Below are 17,023 nucleotides of genomic sequence, written 5' to 3'. Positions count from 1 at the left end.
TTGTTTTACATGGACTTGCACAAGCACTGACTCATATCCAACCTCAGATCTGCCATGACATCATAATCATGCAGCAATCGCACCATCCCGAGCGGCGCTTGTGGCGATAACGTCAACCGATAACTAACCATACGATCACTGTTGGAGCTCTTGTTAAAGATTGTTTGAAAAAAGCAGCAGGGTATCGGGTTTAGCTTATTGAGTTATGTCATGACCTATTCAGTATTCAATATTCAAAATGCGTGCTTGGTTTCCATTAATGTAATATTCACGAGCAGCCACGTCCTGATGATATGCATCTCCATTGATTTGTATGATAACATAGTAAGGAGCTTTTAAATCATAGAAGGCAACAACGCTTACACATAAATACAATGCTCCATTTGCTCATGGAAAAGCTTTATAAAAACAGTGAACTACACAAGTCACCACACTGAACGACTGGGAATTTTCCCCTTTAGACCTGAAAATGAACATAGGTTTGGCATTTAATTTTAAGGTAACATCATAAAAAAGAAGATTTTGTCACTGATCAAATAAGTGTGTGACATTGAGAGTGTTAACTCGTTTTTATCCATATTTTTATAAGCAAGCAAGCACACACAAAGATGTCCTTGGCATGTCTGTCTGGTTCTGAGAGCGTCGTGCTCGACACAGATCATCTCCATGTCACGTTGCAGGTGTGATGTGATAGGACTGATGGATGGGTGGAAACAGTTCAAATTTGATTTAGTCAAACGAGGGGTCTGGTTGATCGGCCGGGGGGTGGTGGGGGTTTTAGAGAGTCGTTCATTCATCAAAGTAAAACAATTACCAGTCGATAGTGCTTTTCAATTTGTAAGAATCAAAGAGCACAGTGAGACGCCTTCTTTTTCATTCCTTCTTGACCTTCTCTGTCACAAAAAGACAGATGAAAACTTCCACTTGCCCCTTATTCTTTCATGATTTAATGTTTTTATTTAATTTTAGATGTTCTTTACATGAATTGCACGCCCCAAAAATGGAAAATCATCATCATCGTTTACTCACTGTCATGTCATTTCAAACCTATTTGACTTTCTTTCTTCCAAAGAACAATAACAACTAAGGAAAAATACTATTCACTCTTTATCATGAATTGACAATGATGAAAAACAGTTAAAAAAGTATAGTTTTGTGCCTGAAATGTATTATCTGAAAAGTAGTATCATGACCGAATCATTCTTTTTAGACAGATTTTTAATGAATCAGTTGATCCAGTTCGAAAAGCTAGTCTAAATTATTTTATTTATGAACTTATCTGGACTGCATTTCCAAAAGTCATTGTAAGTCTAAGTCATAGAAACCATTGCCACTAATGTCCTCTACAATCTAGAGCAGTGGTTTTGGGAAACTCAGTGATTCAATGATCCGCAATGGTGAAGAACAGCATATTTTAGGTCTGTTTGTCACACAAATTGTATGACTTAAGAAACACCTATAAAGTCAATTCATACGGATAAGGGTTATTACACATTTATGGTGCTGTTTTGAAACTTGAAAGCTTTAGTATCCATTTATTGTAATAGCATGGACAAGTGAGACTAGAACCTTAAAATGGGTGTGCTTGGAATGGCATAACGCCAACTATTAAAAAAAATAGTATATAGTGTCTAAACTTTACACGCAGTGAGTAAATGTAATGTATGCCCAAATGAATTTGCCAAAATGTGCAAAATATAAGCAGAGCACACCATATGCAGTGAACAAGTTTAGGAATGTGCTATTAATAAACATATATTGATAGACCAATTGTAACAGAGAATTGGAGGGGTTACACAATATAAGGGGGATGTTTCCCATTCAATGTTTTTAGTGGTTACAGCTTTTACTGCGTAAATTACTGTATCCCACAATGCAATTCACTTGACATGGACCTCCATTTCCTGTGTGCCAAATGAAAGAAATAGCAACCATGATCAAACTGACAAAAGATTGCATACGTTTTACACTAAATTGAATTTCAACATTAGATATTGTTTACTTTTTTTTTTTAAGTAGTTATGTAAGCTTGTTTCCACCACAGAATAAAACATTTTAAAATATAATTGCAACTTTTTATCTCGCAATTGTGACTTTATTTCTCAGAATTGTGAGTCAGAATTGCGTGATATAAAGTCAGAATTGCGTGATATAAAGTCAGAATTGCGTGATATAAAATCATAATTGCGAGATATAAGCTCGTAATTGCGAGAAATAAACTTGTAATTCTGACTTTCTCACAATTGCGAGTTTATATCTCACAATTCTGACTTTATAACACGCAATTGAGAGATATAAAGTCAGAATTGCATGATATAAAGTCACAATTGCGTGTTATAAAGTCAGAATTGCAGAAACATGCAATTCTGAGAAAAAAAAAGTCAGAATTGTGAGATAATTTCTCGCAATTGCGAATTTATATCTCACAATTCTGATTTTATAACACGCAATTGCGACATTATATCATGCAATTGTGACTTTTTAACACAATCGCAACTTTATATCACGCAATTCTGACTTTATAACTCGCAATTGCGACTTTTTATCATGCAATTCTGAGATAAAGCAGGTCAGAATTGCGAGTTTATTTCTCACAATTGCGAGTTTATATCTCACAATTCTGACTTTATAACATGCAATTGAGAGATATAAAGTCAGAATTGCATGATATAAAGTCAGAATTGCAGAAACATGCAATTCTGAGAAAAAAAAGTCAGAATTGTGAGTTTATTTCTTGCAATTGCGAGTTTATATCTCACAGTTCTGATTTGTGAGATGAAAAGTCGCAATTACCTTTTTTTATTTTTTATTCTGCGGCGGAACCAAGCTTCCGTAAGTAGTAGACAATATACAGAATACACAGCAATCAAGTGCTGTCAGAAGAACAGAAAAACTACAATGTTGTTACTCCTCCCTGTTTGGCTCTGTGCTGTGGAATTATACAGCCACAAAATAGTTATCGCTTCACTGCTTGTGCTTATGAACACATGAACATATATGTAAACATGCCTGATTCAGGGATTTTGTCACGGGCAACATGCACATATGAAATACATTTGTGAAATTAATATGAAAATGTGATGTTCATAAACTGCAAGGGTTCAGCTGGGAAAACTGTGAGAGGGTGTCAGCATCAATTCTAGGTTGTAATATTTCCAGTGCAATGTATTTCACTCAGTCACTGGTCCATCTGCAGTAATATGCTGTTAATCATCGCATGACTGTTATTGGCACGGAGTTAAAGTGCACAGCCAGAGCACTGCTCCTGACGACCCATCCAGGAATAAATAAATCCAAACTTAACGACACACGCATGCCTGTATGCAAATAGACACTAACAGCACCACACGCGTATTTAAGCACAAAGGCCAGTGTAAGCATACATTTCCCCTCGCTGTGACGCCAAAGACAAATAGCCCATAAAAATGCCAGACGTGTTAACATATATGTTTCCAGCACAATCAAATCAATTTTCTCTAAGTAGCCATAAATGTGTTCGCTTTTAAAAGGCCCACGTTGCTCTCCCATGGCCTCCTCCTCCAGCCCGGAAACAAGGGTCACAACTCTTTTCTGATATATCTCATTACCCCGTCCAATTCATCTTGACCACAGCTGACGAAAACAAGAGATGGCGAATTGAAATTTTTAGTGAGCTTTTTCGGGACCGCAGGACAACGTCTCATTAATCACTCCTTCCCAAGAAGCCCCTTGACAAAGAGAGCGAGGGGGGAGCAGATCAGTAGCCCTGCAGGGGGAGGGGGGGGGGGGGTAAGTTCCCGAAATCTGCCTCTGTTCTACCCCAGGCCCGGGTCTGCCCTTTGGGCCTGTGGGGCTACAACACACAACAACGGTCTTGTACCTACAATAAGAGGGTGTTCTGAGGATGAGTTCTTTATGGTTTCTCTTCCTTAAAATTCCTGTATTGTTTACACCCCTGTTCCTCATTCTCATGCAGTTGCTTGAGTTTTTGAGGGGAGGTGCAGGGACATCAGTTTAAGTTGATACGTCCCCTACTGTGGCTGATTGTAATTGTAATTGACTAGAACAATTCTTTACATATGAAGCTTCTGTAGGCCAGCCCTGTTTGGGCTAAGCCTCGCGATCCATCTCTTTCATGGGAGATGGCACTTTGCCCGAAATCCAGTTAATATTCAATGGCTCATTAAAAATAGATTGAGGGGCTATAAAAAAGGGAGGAATGAGAGAAAATCAGGCACATATGAGAACACGAAATCCCGGCATTTATTTTTAATTATTCTTTATGTCTCAAATTCGGCCGGAGGGCTCCCCCGGTCCTCGTTTTCACCCTCCAGGATATAGACAGCTTAAACATTATGACAAAAGGGTCATAAAGAGTGAATCGTAGCAATTCTACCCTGGATTGGTCCAGGGAGACCGTAGTTGATTTCCACTGAAATATTGAAGAGCTTCTTAGTGCACCCAAAGACACCGGAGGAAGTCTCAGCTTCTTGGGATTTGACTAAGTTTAGAGGATCTTGTTACACACTCAGTTTGTTAGTCAACAACTATACTACAGGTGCTGGAATCACACAAGGACACCAAGGCTGTGTGGCGTCATAAAAATGCAGTAGGCGAACCCTCGTTCCCGGCCACCGCTGACCCATCCTACCCGAGCGCTCCTGGGAGATCACCACAGAGACAGTGCAAACACAATTTCTCTAATGTCATTTGCGGAAGTGAAGCAAAACCTCAGGCCTGTCATCGAGACTCAGCTCGGAGCCAGAAAATGCAGACTGACAGATGATAGATTCTTGGGTTTGTGCAATCAGACAGCTCCCACATCCCCACAAACTCACGCCTTCTCAACATCGCCCCCCACCGCCTCTCATGTCAAATGGGCAAAAATTAATACATTATTAACTCCCCAGAAGAGGTCAGGTCACCTCATCATGGCTAATCAAGTCAGGCAAGGCATGCATGATTTCAGCGAATTCGGAGAAAGGACTCTCCTCTCCACAGAACCAACACCCTTCCTTGAGGAATTTGCCCCAATTAAAGGTCTGAACCCTCAATTTTTGAACTTCCACACTTGATTGATCACTTCATCGACTGAATCAGTGAACTTGAAGAGTTTAAACTCAAATACGTGTGCAGAAGGTGCTGACCTCAATAATAGCTTAAATTGGAAGTGCACTAGAATTTGTTTACCTGTGTAACCTCTGTAAATGTGTTTGCCCCTCCAAAATGTTTGCGTTTTTAGGGTGAGGGAGTTTTGAAGAACAATAATAATAATGTACACCAAAAAATAAAATATAACCATCCTTTGCCTTTTTATTTCAATCTCTTTTTCCAAACAACACAGCAACTCATGTAGCATTAGCCTTTCACGTAGGGTGGATCAAGCATAGTTGTAGTTTCCTTTTTTCTTCTCTTCTGTAATTGTGAATAGTTGTTCCTGTCTGATCATGAAAGCAAACCATGCCAGTTGTAGTTGAATTATATTCTTCGAATCAGGATATTTTTGGGACAATTAGGCAAAATATGCTCAGCGGGAGAAAGTTGATCTATAAGACTATGTTATAACATGTTGACTGCACTGATGAGACACCAATGTATATTTGCAATATATATTTATACATAAAAAGTTTTACAACTGTGTTATAAATGTTACAACTGTACCCTACAAAACTTAATGTTGCATACACTTAACTTTACCGTAAACATGAAAGGCTGTTATTTTCTTCCATAGTCCAACATACATTTAAACAGAGCAGTGAACTAGCTGAGAAAAAAAAAAATGTAGGACAGTATTTGGTTTCATCCATCCGGAATGAATGGGATAATGAAAAATGGCCGTTCCACACCAGAATGGAGCCAGGTGGTTGGAGTGGAGAGGGATTTGTGACATCAGCTGTGTTATGACATAACATAAGAAAACATCATATCTACTCAACTCTGAGAATGGCACGTGCCTGACTCTATCCTCCTTCCATCTGCTTTTAACACGCCACTCTTGGTTTGTGACACGCTAACAGAGCTGACCTCCACCCACGCTGCCTCTGTATGTGGGGCGTGCTGCGGTTCTCCAGCAGATGGGTGCAGTCAAAGCATTGACAGGTGAGTGGGCGAAGGTGTGAATGGCCGAGATGCAGGGCTCACTTACTCTCTGCCAGTGAGTAGGAAGCCAGCGGGTTAAAATTTAACCAGGCCCTTTCCAGCCGCAATCCCCCAACCCTCTGTTAAAGATGGCCATGATGGATAGCCACTGTCAAAGTGTTCAGTAGAGGGTCTGGGGCTCAGTGGGGACAGGGCCTTAATCCGACATCCCTATTCCTATCTGGACAAATGAGAGTAATGCTGTGACGACCTCCAAAAATGTGCCGCACGATTGAAGGACAACAATGGAATGCACAGGAATCTGCACTCGCAAAATTCCAGACATGGTCTGATGGGCGCACATGTTTGGGGTTGACCAGCGTTGCAACATGAGCTATGCAATCAGATTACTTTTTTCAAGTAACTATTAAAGTAACACATTACTTTTAAATGTATGGCAAAATATGAAAAATGTACTTTGTTTTCCAGTTTATTGACTGACAACTCTTCTGTCCCCATTTTCAGAGAAACTGTGAGTAAGTGCAGAGGCATTGTGTGTGCTTGTGTGTGAACATGATGGTTATTAGTTCTGTTAAATGCAAACTCAGAATATTACACAAACCTAAAATAATTTAATATGTTAAATAACACAACTATACTTTATGGATTTAATCTCACTTTATTAACCAATGTATTTGTTGCTGACCTTCGATGATCCAATTTAGCCATATCAATGAACACAAATTACTTTAGTTAAACATTCATTTTGTTTCATTTTTTTTTTATTGCTGAAGAGTGTTGAACTTTTTGTTGTTGTTATTATTAAAAACAGTAAAGCCAAGCCCAGGTGAGAAAAAGTTATGCAAAAAAAAAAAAAAAAAAAAAAAAAAAAAAAGTGTTGAGGGGGGAGTGTTGTTTGGGGAGGTTTTGGGGTAGTCCTACTATGATATTAGACTACATAGCCTATAATAAAATGAATTTTCAAACCTGAACCAAACATATTTTTATTCAAAGATCAACAGTCTGTCATTAATATTTAGTCTGCCACAAAAAAACAACATTAAAATCATGAACTGAAATGTCATTGTGACCAAAAAAAAAAAAAAAAAAAAAAACGACTGTTGTAACAGTGCATAAATCAGACATTCCAGGCTATAGTCTAACGCTAATAAGCCTTATGCAAAAAGTATTATTATGACGAAATTGTCGGTCATTAAATAAGAAAACTAAATAATTGTGTAGATGATTTGCTTTGTGTAACCCAACATCAGACATTAGGCCGAAGTTTTTTTTTTGCACAATCACTCCTTTACGACTGGCTGCCTGCCCTGCACATTCACTGTACTCGCGGCTGCGACAACTCGCGCTCGCTTATCAATGCATTTTAATTCGCGCCTACGGTATCTTTGTAGAACTTCAAAAAAAGACAAAAAAAAGATGCTGCAGCCAATGAGCAGCCGGCGGGGGCTGGCTGCAGGACGACTCAACCTCCACGGACAGTTTTTAATGTTTTATCAGACAATAACTACTCAAGAATTTGCTTTAGTATAATTTTCGGGACAATTAGGGCCGGATTCGGGATTCGGGACAACAGCTTAGATTTCGGGACTGTCCCGAATTTTTCGGGACGTCTGGTCACCCTACATGTGAGTGATTCCTTCAGAGTGATCACGGGTGAATCTGACTGCAGTAGATGTGAAAGATATGAATAAAAGTGATGTTAATTCAGCCAGCGCACATACCTGTATTTTCTTCCTGTTTTCGGTCGAAGTCCACAGTAATCGATTGTCGAGTTCACGTGCGTGATCATAGGTAACTAAACCTATGCGCGTGAACTCGACAATCGACTAGGATGTTAAGAGGCTAAAAGCAGGTTTAAAACTTGCACTGACAGCACTCCAAATTTACAAAAAAATGAGCTCAATGTTAAAATTGACCGGAGTTCTCCTTTAAGCATTACTTTTAAAAGGAACTTTCCTCAACGCTGGCCAGTAAATACAGTTCTCTCAGCTCACTTTACCATGCTTAAACCCACTGAGCATTGAAAAGTATGAAATAACTGTGCTATACCATTTCATTTGTCACTTCTTCTCTGGTATTAGATGTGTTTAACAGTACTTAAGAGATGTGTTATCACACAATACTGACACAATTCAAATTCTGCACTTATGCCCTATGGAAATTAAGCTTAATAATAATAATAAAACACTTCTCACAAACTTACTATAATTTGTGTAGCCTACTACAAATACAGGAAATTACATTGTAAACGGTTGTGGAATAAAATGGCACACTTTGTAAGGAAATAATATTTTTAACAAGTATTTCTTTCACACAATTGCACAAAATTACAGCTTGATCTTAAATGATAAAGTTCACAACTGATATTTACCTTAATTTTTTTCTTCATTCTTCAGGACTGTCCTCTTGGTAAAACAGTCCAGTAACTTAATTGGGTATATATAATCTGTGATACATTTGTGATCAAATTGTTATAAATCACACAATAAAAAACTGTTTAATATTTCTTTATTTCCAAATGTGTTTAAATGATCAAATAGTTCCACGAAAATGTAAAAAAGCTATGCATTAAAACCATTTGAAATGTAGCAAAAATAAATGTTTTCAAAACAGTTGTAATGTGAAAAAAGTCAAAGTACCCATAGTTGAAAAAACATCCTTCTATATATTTGGTGAGATACATTTAATTCCGGTGTCTGTCCCTAAAAGCCACACTTACGTTCAACCTTTTGAGCGTAGGTCATCTGGAAAGTGTTGCTCAGAGGTTGTGTTTGTGCCCAGAGGTCTCATGGGGAGCAGGAGAGAGTGAGAGAGAGGTAAAAAGAAATATCCACAAACCCCTTTTGCTTTTCTATGAAAAATGTGCCCTGCGTGGGACAAGTCCATGTAGACTCATCCATCAAGCGGACCCGAATACAGCTCGCACCACTGTTGACGTGAGGTTAACAACTTGACACTGACAGCTAGTCAGGCATGGATGCAGTGCGAGGAAAGGGCAAGATGGAAGTGGTGATCTATCTAAAAATAAACAGGTAAATCTGGACGCGAACAAACACTAGCCACAAACAATGAGCAACCAATCCAGTTTTACTTCCATACTTTCAAATCTCGATTCCCCTTTTGAACATATGTTTCCATCGGAAATATTCTAGGTGCCACTGAGGATCGGTTCCGACGAGGAGGTAAAAGCTGGAGTTGGACATGGGTGCTGATGGGGTGTGTAACGTGTGGCGGCCCAAAACACAGAGGTGAACTCTCTTTAATCCAACCCCCCGCTGGTTCTGTAAAATGAGATGTGGTTTCAAACGCAGGCCCAGTTTTTAATTGCACTTAAAGCAGAATGGCAGAACATCAATCTTGATGAGTAGATCTGCATCCCCACTCTCCCCGGCCAATTTATCACCATTCACGCCTACACACACACACACACACACACACACACACCCATTACACCATCCCATCTGCGGATTTCCCATGAACTTCCCCCTCTTCGGCCCCCAAGTCTCCATCACCATCAGCACACTGCAATCTTAAGTCAAAAGTACCTCCAAAAATATCAGTACATGCATCTGATCAGTTGCACCACCATGGAATCATATTTGCTGAATGAACTCCATATTTGTGTCTTGATTTTGCAGTGCTGATTACAAAAAGAGTTTTTTACGCTTTCTCACAGAATGCATTTGAAGGGATTTTTGCTTTCGAGAACCGTTTGTACGGGGAAGAAGTCTTGTGTTTCCCCTAATCACCAGACAAACTGCCACACACACATGATTCCTGTCTATCTCTGAGCCAGGGTACAACTATTTGTTCAATTCTCAGCCAATTTTCACTTGTGTGACATTATTATTTTATGCCTAATCCCGATTTCCAGGTTAGAATTATGGCCAGTGTCAGAAGAAGCTCGATGTTTTCTGCTATATCTGTAGGTGTTACAGAAAATTGCAGATTGTGTGGGGGGAAAACAGCTTATTTATGTATTTATAAACTTGAGTTTAAGTAAAGTTCTTTGACATTAGAGTATTTGAAGATTTTCTTTTTTTTGATTCCTTTGCAGATTGTTGCAGAAAGCTAAATTAAACATTTTGAACACTATTTTTTTGAAACTTTTCTATACAGTATGTTTGTTATTTTGATAAATTAAAACTGACTATATTATATTTACATATACTTTGAAAAATATTCATCCTTATTTTGTTAAAAAAAAAAAAACAGCAGGTTATTGAAAGTTTTAGTGATATTTTTGAACTCAGCATCATCAAATTAAGTTATATTAGGCCTTTTTTTTTGCAAATCAGCAGATTATTATTATTATTTTTTAAAGATGCAGGGCTATGTAATAATCAGATCAATAACCAATCACATAATTTAAGTGAATATAAAGGTGAAGAAAAGTGTGTGTGTGTGTGTGTGTGTGTGTGTGTGTGTGTGTGTGTGTGTGTGTGTGTGCGTGCAGAGGCTTTTGAGATAAAGTATGGGCAAAAAAAATTATATTTGACCATGCTGAAAATATTTCCATGCTGGTCTAGACTGGTTTATGCCAATTGATACTATTTTGGTGCTGGCATAGGTTGTAGACCTCAAACCCATGCTGTTAAACAGCAACATTTATTTGGTGAAGCTGGCTGGTTAAGATAGTTCAGACGTCTGGTTGTTGACACCAGCACAACGGCATCCAAAACACCCCATCTACTATGTTGTAGAACGGAGATTTCACACATTGCTGTGCACTTCCACATCCAGGTGTGAGGATCAGTTCAGCTATTTCACTGCACAGACATCTGCAGCCCACTCAAACTTCTGATACTGGTGTTCCCATCATGCATTGGGGCATGCATAAGGTTTTCCAGCTGTATTTACACTGTTTTATCATTGCTTTTGTGGTTGGGTTTAGTGACTTGCTGTTTTGTGACATCTGGAGTTAATTCATACTCAAAAATGATCCAACAAAAGTTACAGTTATTGTGTACCAAGTATTACTTCTGTTATGTAGATATGTTGCCTACACAATATCTACTGTATTATTTACTTAGATGTTCTAAAAAAAAAAAAAACATGGCTAAATTTAGTGTTATTCGGTTTGAGTAAAATGTACTTGAAACAGAGTAGAAACTTCAACTTAGTAGAAATTACTCAACAAACTTTAACTGGCCAAGTTAAAGTTACTTATTTTATTTGTTAATGTTACTTTAGTTAGTTAAGTAGATTTTACGTAATTCCATATGTGAAAATTACTTAAAAAATCTGCATGCAAAAAACTTGCAAAAGAAAATTAAGTAAATTTGGCTTATTGTTTTTTCAGTATATGTATGCATTTGTTTGTTTGTTTGAAAAATGTAACTAACTGAATAAAAACTACAACTGCCACAAGATATGAGATTAATTGCTTGAAAGTTGGTTGAAAGATCTTGATTTACCAAACCGAAAAATGCTCTTCCAAAGAGAACCAATGGCAAATTAGCATTCTGGATTGGCCTGGGAAGTGAAGTCATGCTTGTCCCTGGGAAACTTATCATATTGACGGTGAAATACATTTTCAGATTCGCCAAATGCGCCAAATGTTTTTTATTTGCATTTGACACTTGGCGAGTGTTCATTTGTTAATTTGGACCAGGACCAGTGTCACCAGAATGACCATGCTGCAAGTTTTTCTGCTGAAAACCATGGCTATGCTGGTAAACATAAATGCATGAAAAGTACATTTCCTTTAAGAAATATTGCCAAGACAAACAAGATGGCAAAAGAGGGCCAAATTGAGGAAGGCGAGAGGAAGAGGGCAGATGAAAAATGAGCGGAGGAGAGGGGTGTAGAGGAGTGGGTGTGTGAGTGGGACTGAGAGCCGCTCTAGTCAGCTCTTTTGAATAGAGCGAACATGACGGAGTGGACAGGTTATATGGGAAACCCTGAATGGGGCTTCTTCCCCCTAACATGATAACTTTGATCCCTTGTGCCTTACACTGCAGTCAGCAATATTGACTAATGGGTCTGGGTTAATACTTTAACCAACGCACAGCATGGGGCAGCTGGGGATCTCACTGCCCTTAGAGATCTGCATCTCAATCACTGTGGCATTCCCAAGCATACAGTACACAGAGAGCCAATGAGAGAATCATGTGAGAAATCTGGTAAGATTTCCATTCAGTCAAGTATTAGGTTTAATTTGATTGTATTATCTTTTATTAAGCTGTGTTATAACTTAGACATTCCATTACGTTGGGGAAGACTAAAAGCATAGATAAACCGACAGCGAGGGAGAGCATGACACATCAGTTCTCTGACAGCAGGGGGAAATCCTCACTTCCTGTAGATGACAGGACGCACAATGGTTTCACCGGCCATCATACAGAACACAGAGCGAGGCAGGTTAATGATTCAACCGAGCCAGAGAGAGAGAGAGGAAGCCATGTAAAACATCAATTATCTCCACTTACGGCATCATTACATAAGCTCAAGTTAAGCTTTTTCATTTTCCGGACCTCTTCTTGGAATCATTGTAGAATTGCATGTGGTGTTCAGCAGGAGTTTCGCTTTAATGTAGCCTTCATCATCATATGATTAACTCATTATATCATATAATTAACTGATTTCATTAGAGCTGTAGTTTGTACTGAGTAATACAGTCCTTTGTTTCACCGGAGGGACGAAGTTAACCACCGTGACAAATTACTGACATCAGCATATTGTCTCGTTCTCTTTCTTTACCTCGCACGCACACACACGCACACACACACCGGGACACTTACAAACATGGTACATTTTTATTGCTCATTTAAACTGTGCATGGACTAATGAAATCCCTGTTCTCAAGTCACTGGACAGTGTCCAACTGACCTTCAACCTCTGAAGTGAGCGAGCCAAAACGCAGGGTTACAGGATCATTTGGACGATCAAGCGTTTGATATGGTGAAAATTAACCTAAAATCTCCTTTATGCAACTCAGACTTTTGTCCATCAGGAGGATAAACACACGTTTACACTGGTAAACAACTGCCAAAGGTAGAAAGAGATTTATATTTATACGCACTGTATTGATGGCAGTACCATAATTTGCTCTGAAGTATAATATATATGTACCTAGGTGTATGAATATGATAATCAAACAGTATGGTGGAATAGATGAAATGCTGTTTTCTTGTTGGAATTCACTCTGCAATTACAAAATGACAATTCAAAGATTCAATCCAGAACTGTTAAAATTATTCGTTTCTGTGACGACGCTTATATCCAGCTAAAAAAAATGTTCTAAGAACATTTTGCTAATGTTGCCATTAAGTTATGAAAACATTATTTCTGATTTTTTTTCTTATCTTGGTTATGCTTAAAACATTATGGGAATGTTACTTTTGAATGTTCTCTGAACCTATCACGTTTATAAAGATTAGCCAAACGAAAAGTTCCACGAATTATGTATAAATAATGTTTTTGCGCTAACGTTTTGAGGACAACGGAGAAAAAGATCGGAGAAGTCTGAGTGAACATTCCATTAATGTTAGTGGGTGGGGGAATCCTCAATCTTTCCTCTTTCAAGATATGGGTCGTGAGAATGTTCCAATCTCATCTTTTCCTTTTTTCTTTTTTCGCCTCTGTATTGCCATTTCTTTTAAAACAAGATTCATTCCAACACCCACACAGTCCTGAACCGTAGCTGGTCCAGAAAGGAGGGAAGCCCCCTGTCACTGAGTGTGTTGGCATTCAGGTACACAGAGGTGGGAGGGGGGAGTGAGTGTGTGTGTGACAGAATAGGATGTGCTTCGTCACTCGATGCAAAGAGTAGACGCTTCCTATACATGGCAGCTGCAAGACTCCAGTAATGTATCACGGTCAGCAGAATCATTGATTACTGCTGGGGTTAATCATTGATTGAACGGGGGGGTTAAGGAAGCCTCTATGGGGACACCCTCAGACCGGTGAGGGGGCGGCAGCCCGGAGAGAGGGCCCGTGGCAGTTCCATTACTGCACTGTGGCATTGTGGGTATATTTTCTATCAATCCTCATTGACTACGACGCGTCTGGAGCCGTATTTAAAATAAAGACCACCCCACATATTGACATAATCTTCCACCTTATGTGGGTGTATGTCACAAAGCCTGTCAAGAACATGCCCAGGTCATATTTCACTCTGAAATCACCTGTAATGGGGAAACAAATCTCATTGTCATTGGTGTGAAGTTGAAAAAAATACTATGTAATCAAAACTTTACAGTAAGATTTTCACTACAGTATTATGTCAAATCTAATGAAAATCATTATTGAGAATGAGAAATACTAATAGACTCAAAAGTTAAACATTTGAAAGCATAGGAATGACACTTTTTCACATTACAGTAATGAGAGAAATAAAACAAGGAATTTGTTGCCGTTATAAGGTGTTCCCACATTGCACTTTTACACATACAGGCAATGCACTGTAGAAATTACATGATACAGATACCAAATACACTGCTTAACCAGAAAAATAAAATAAAAAATAAGATAAAAAAACATTAACAAGCCCAAATAGACTGATTAGCAACAAAAAAATGATGGTCTAGTCATTTAAATGGAATATTAAATAAGTATTCCACTTATATAGTGCTTATTAAACAAGTATCACACTTAAATGTAATTTAATTTGAGAAAAGTGTAATGTAAAGAGTAATGTAATTGTAAGTCCAGTCCTTTAGATGTCATGTATTATTTGAACTCTCTCTATAATCAAAATTATTCAACCCCCATTGCAAGTCAGGTTTATTGCAACCTGACTTGCCTTTAACAAACCTTTAACAAAAGTAATTGAAATAGTTCAACACAACAAATGTTTCAACAGGTTTCCCCAAATTCAACTGAAAGTGCAACTTTTAATGACATTCTAACATGCAGTCAAACGTGACACTCAACAAACCTAGCCTGTTCAGATATTTCATGTGTTCTAGCTCAAGCACACCTGGTGACACTAATGAAGCCCTTGATTAGTTGTATCAGGTGTGCTTGAGACAACACCTGTTTTGTGAGGGATTCTATTCAGGGGGCTGAATACTTTTGAGACTGCAGAAGTCATTAAAAGTTGAATTTTCAGTTGAATTTGGGGAAACCACTTGAAACATTTGTTGTGTTGAGCTATTTCAATTACTTTTGTTTGAATTGTTAATTGTGAACAGCTGAAAGTCAATAAACCTGATTTACAATGAGGGTTGAATAATTTTGATTACTACTGAATAATACATTCTATATAATGGAATACGGTGGAATTTTGCTGAATTTATACAGTTATATATACAGACATATTTTTCTCAAGCATGAACACCTCATTAAACCTATATCTGTCCCTTCAGGTTATCAAGTGTACCACAAATCTGCCTTGAGAGCAAAAAGCCATGCACAAAAGAACAGAAAGAGTACTGTTTCCTGCCATTTGTGTGGATGAGAAATGCTTCCTTTTAACGAATTGTTTAGACAAAAATTACCTAGAAATTGATGTTCCTCAGGATATATGAGTGCAAGGTTACACTCTCCCCACATAAGTGGAGATGCGTCATTAAACGTGATAGGAAACAATAGAGTAAATGACTGATGACTGATTATCCTCACTGGATTTACAATGGCCTGACCTAGATAGACAGACAGACAGACAAATAGATAGATAGATAGATAGATAGATAGATAGATAGATAGATAGATAGATAGATAGATAGATAGATAGATAGATAGATAGATAGATAGAAAGATAGAGAGACAGACAGACAGACAGACAGACAGATAGATAGATAGATAGATAGATAGATAAAGAGACAGACAGAAAGATAGAGAGACAGATAGACAGACAGACAGACAGATAAAGAGAGAGACAGACAGATAGAGAGACAGACAGATAGACAGACAGATAAAGAGACAGACAGATAGAGAGACAGACAGACAAACAGACAGACAGATAAAGAGACAGACAGATAGAGAGACAGACAGATAGACAGACAGACAGACAGACAGACAGATAAAGAGAGAGACAGACAGATAGAGAGACAGAAACAAACAGACAGACAGATAAAGAGAGACATACAGATAGAGAGACAAAACAGACAGACAGAGACAGACAGACAGACAGATAGAGAGACAGACAGACAGACAGACGGATAGAGAGACAGATAGATAGATAGATAGATAGATAGATAGATAGATAGATAGATAGATAGATAGATAGATAGATAGATAGATAGACAGACAGACAGACAGACAGACAGACAGAGAGAGAGACAGATAGAGAGACAGATAGATAGATAGATAGATAGATAGATAGATAGACAGACAGACAGACAGACAGACAGACAGACAGACAGACGGATAGATAGATAGATAGATAGATAGATAGATAGATAGATAGATAGATAGATAGATAGATAGATAGATAGAAAGACAGACAGACAGACAGAGAGACAGACAGATAGAGAGACAGACAGATAGATAGATAGATAGATAGATAGATAGATAGATAGATAGATAGATAGATAGATAGATAGATAGATAGATAGACAGACAGACAGACAGACAGACAGAGACAGACCAACAGACAGACGGACAGAGAGACAGAGACAGATAGAGAGACAGAGACAGACAGATAGACGGACAGACAGACAGATAGAGAGAGAGACAGAGACAGATAGACAGACAGAGACAGATAGAGAGATAGAGAGGTGTGATGTGTAGAGGGGTTACTGTGGGGGACGGTCCACATAATCCTCCTCAGAATGGCCGGACTTCCTAAACAGAGGCGATGTGGAGCCGGATCCTCTCTCTGTCCACTCAGCACAAAGCTTTCAGTGTCCTGAGCTGCAGTTAATAATTCAATAGAAGAGAAGTGAAAAGGAGGATGTGTGTGACTGACAGCATGAAGCTGCGCAGAGGAGAGCGTTTACACACAACCCTGACAAACACGTTCAACAAGCGAAATAAACGTATTATATCAAATGAATGT

The 17,023-nt window shown here is 38.4% G+C and overlaps 1 long non-coding RNA gene across 1 annotated transcript in view; it reads right to left on the bottom strand.

The window, feature by feature from the left end:
- The window catches only part of LOC307145408, a 1,105,317-nt gene that overhangs the window by 889,876 nt on the left and 198,418 nt on the right, over window positions 1-17,023 (bottom strand). The window lies entirely within an intron of this gene.

The sequence above is a fragment of the Squalius cephalus genome, assembly GCF_949319135.1.
Source record: "Squalius cephalus genome assembly, chromosome: 18".
Taxonomy (NCBI): Eukaryota; Metazoa; Chordata; class Actinopteri; order Cypriniformes; family Leuciscidae; genus Squalius; species Squalius cephalus.
The sequence above is the reverse complement of the archived record's forward strand: the minus strand, read 5'-3'. Positions and strand labels throughout refer to the sequence as shown.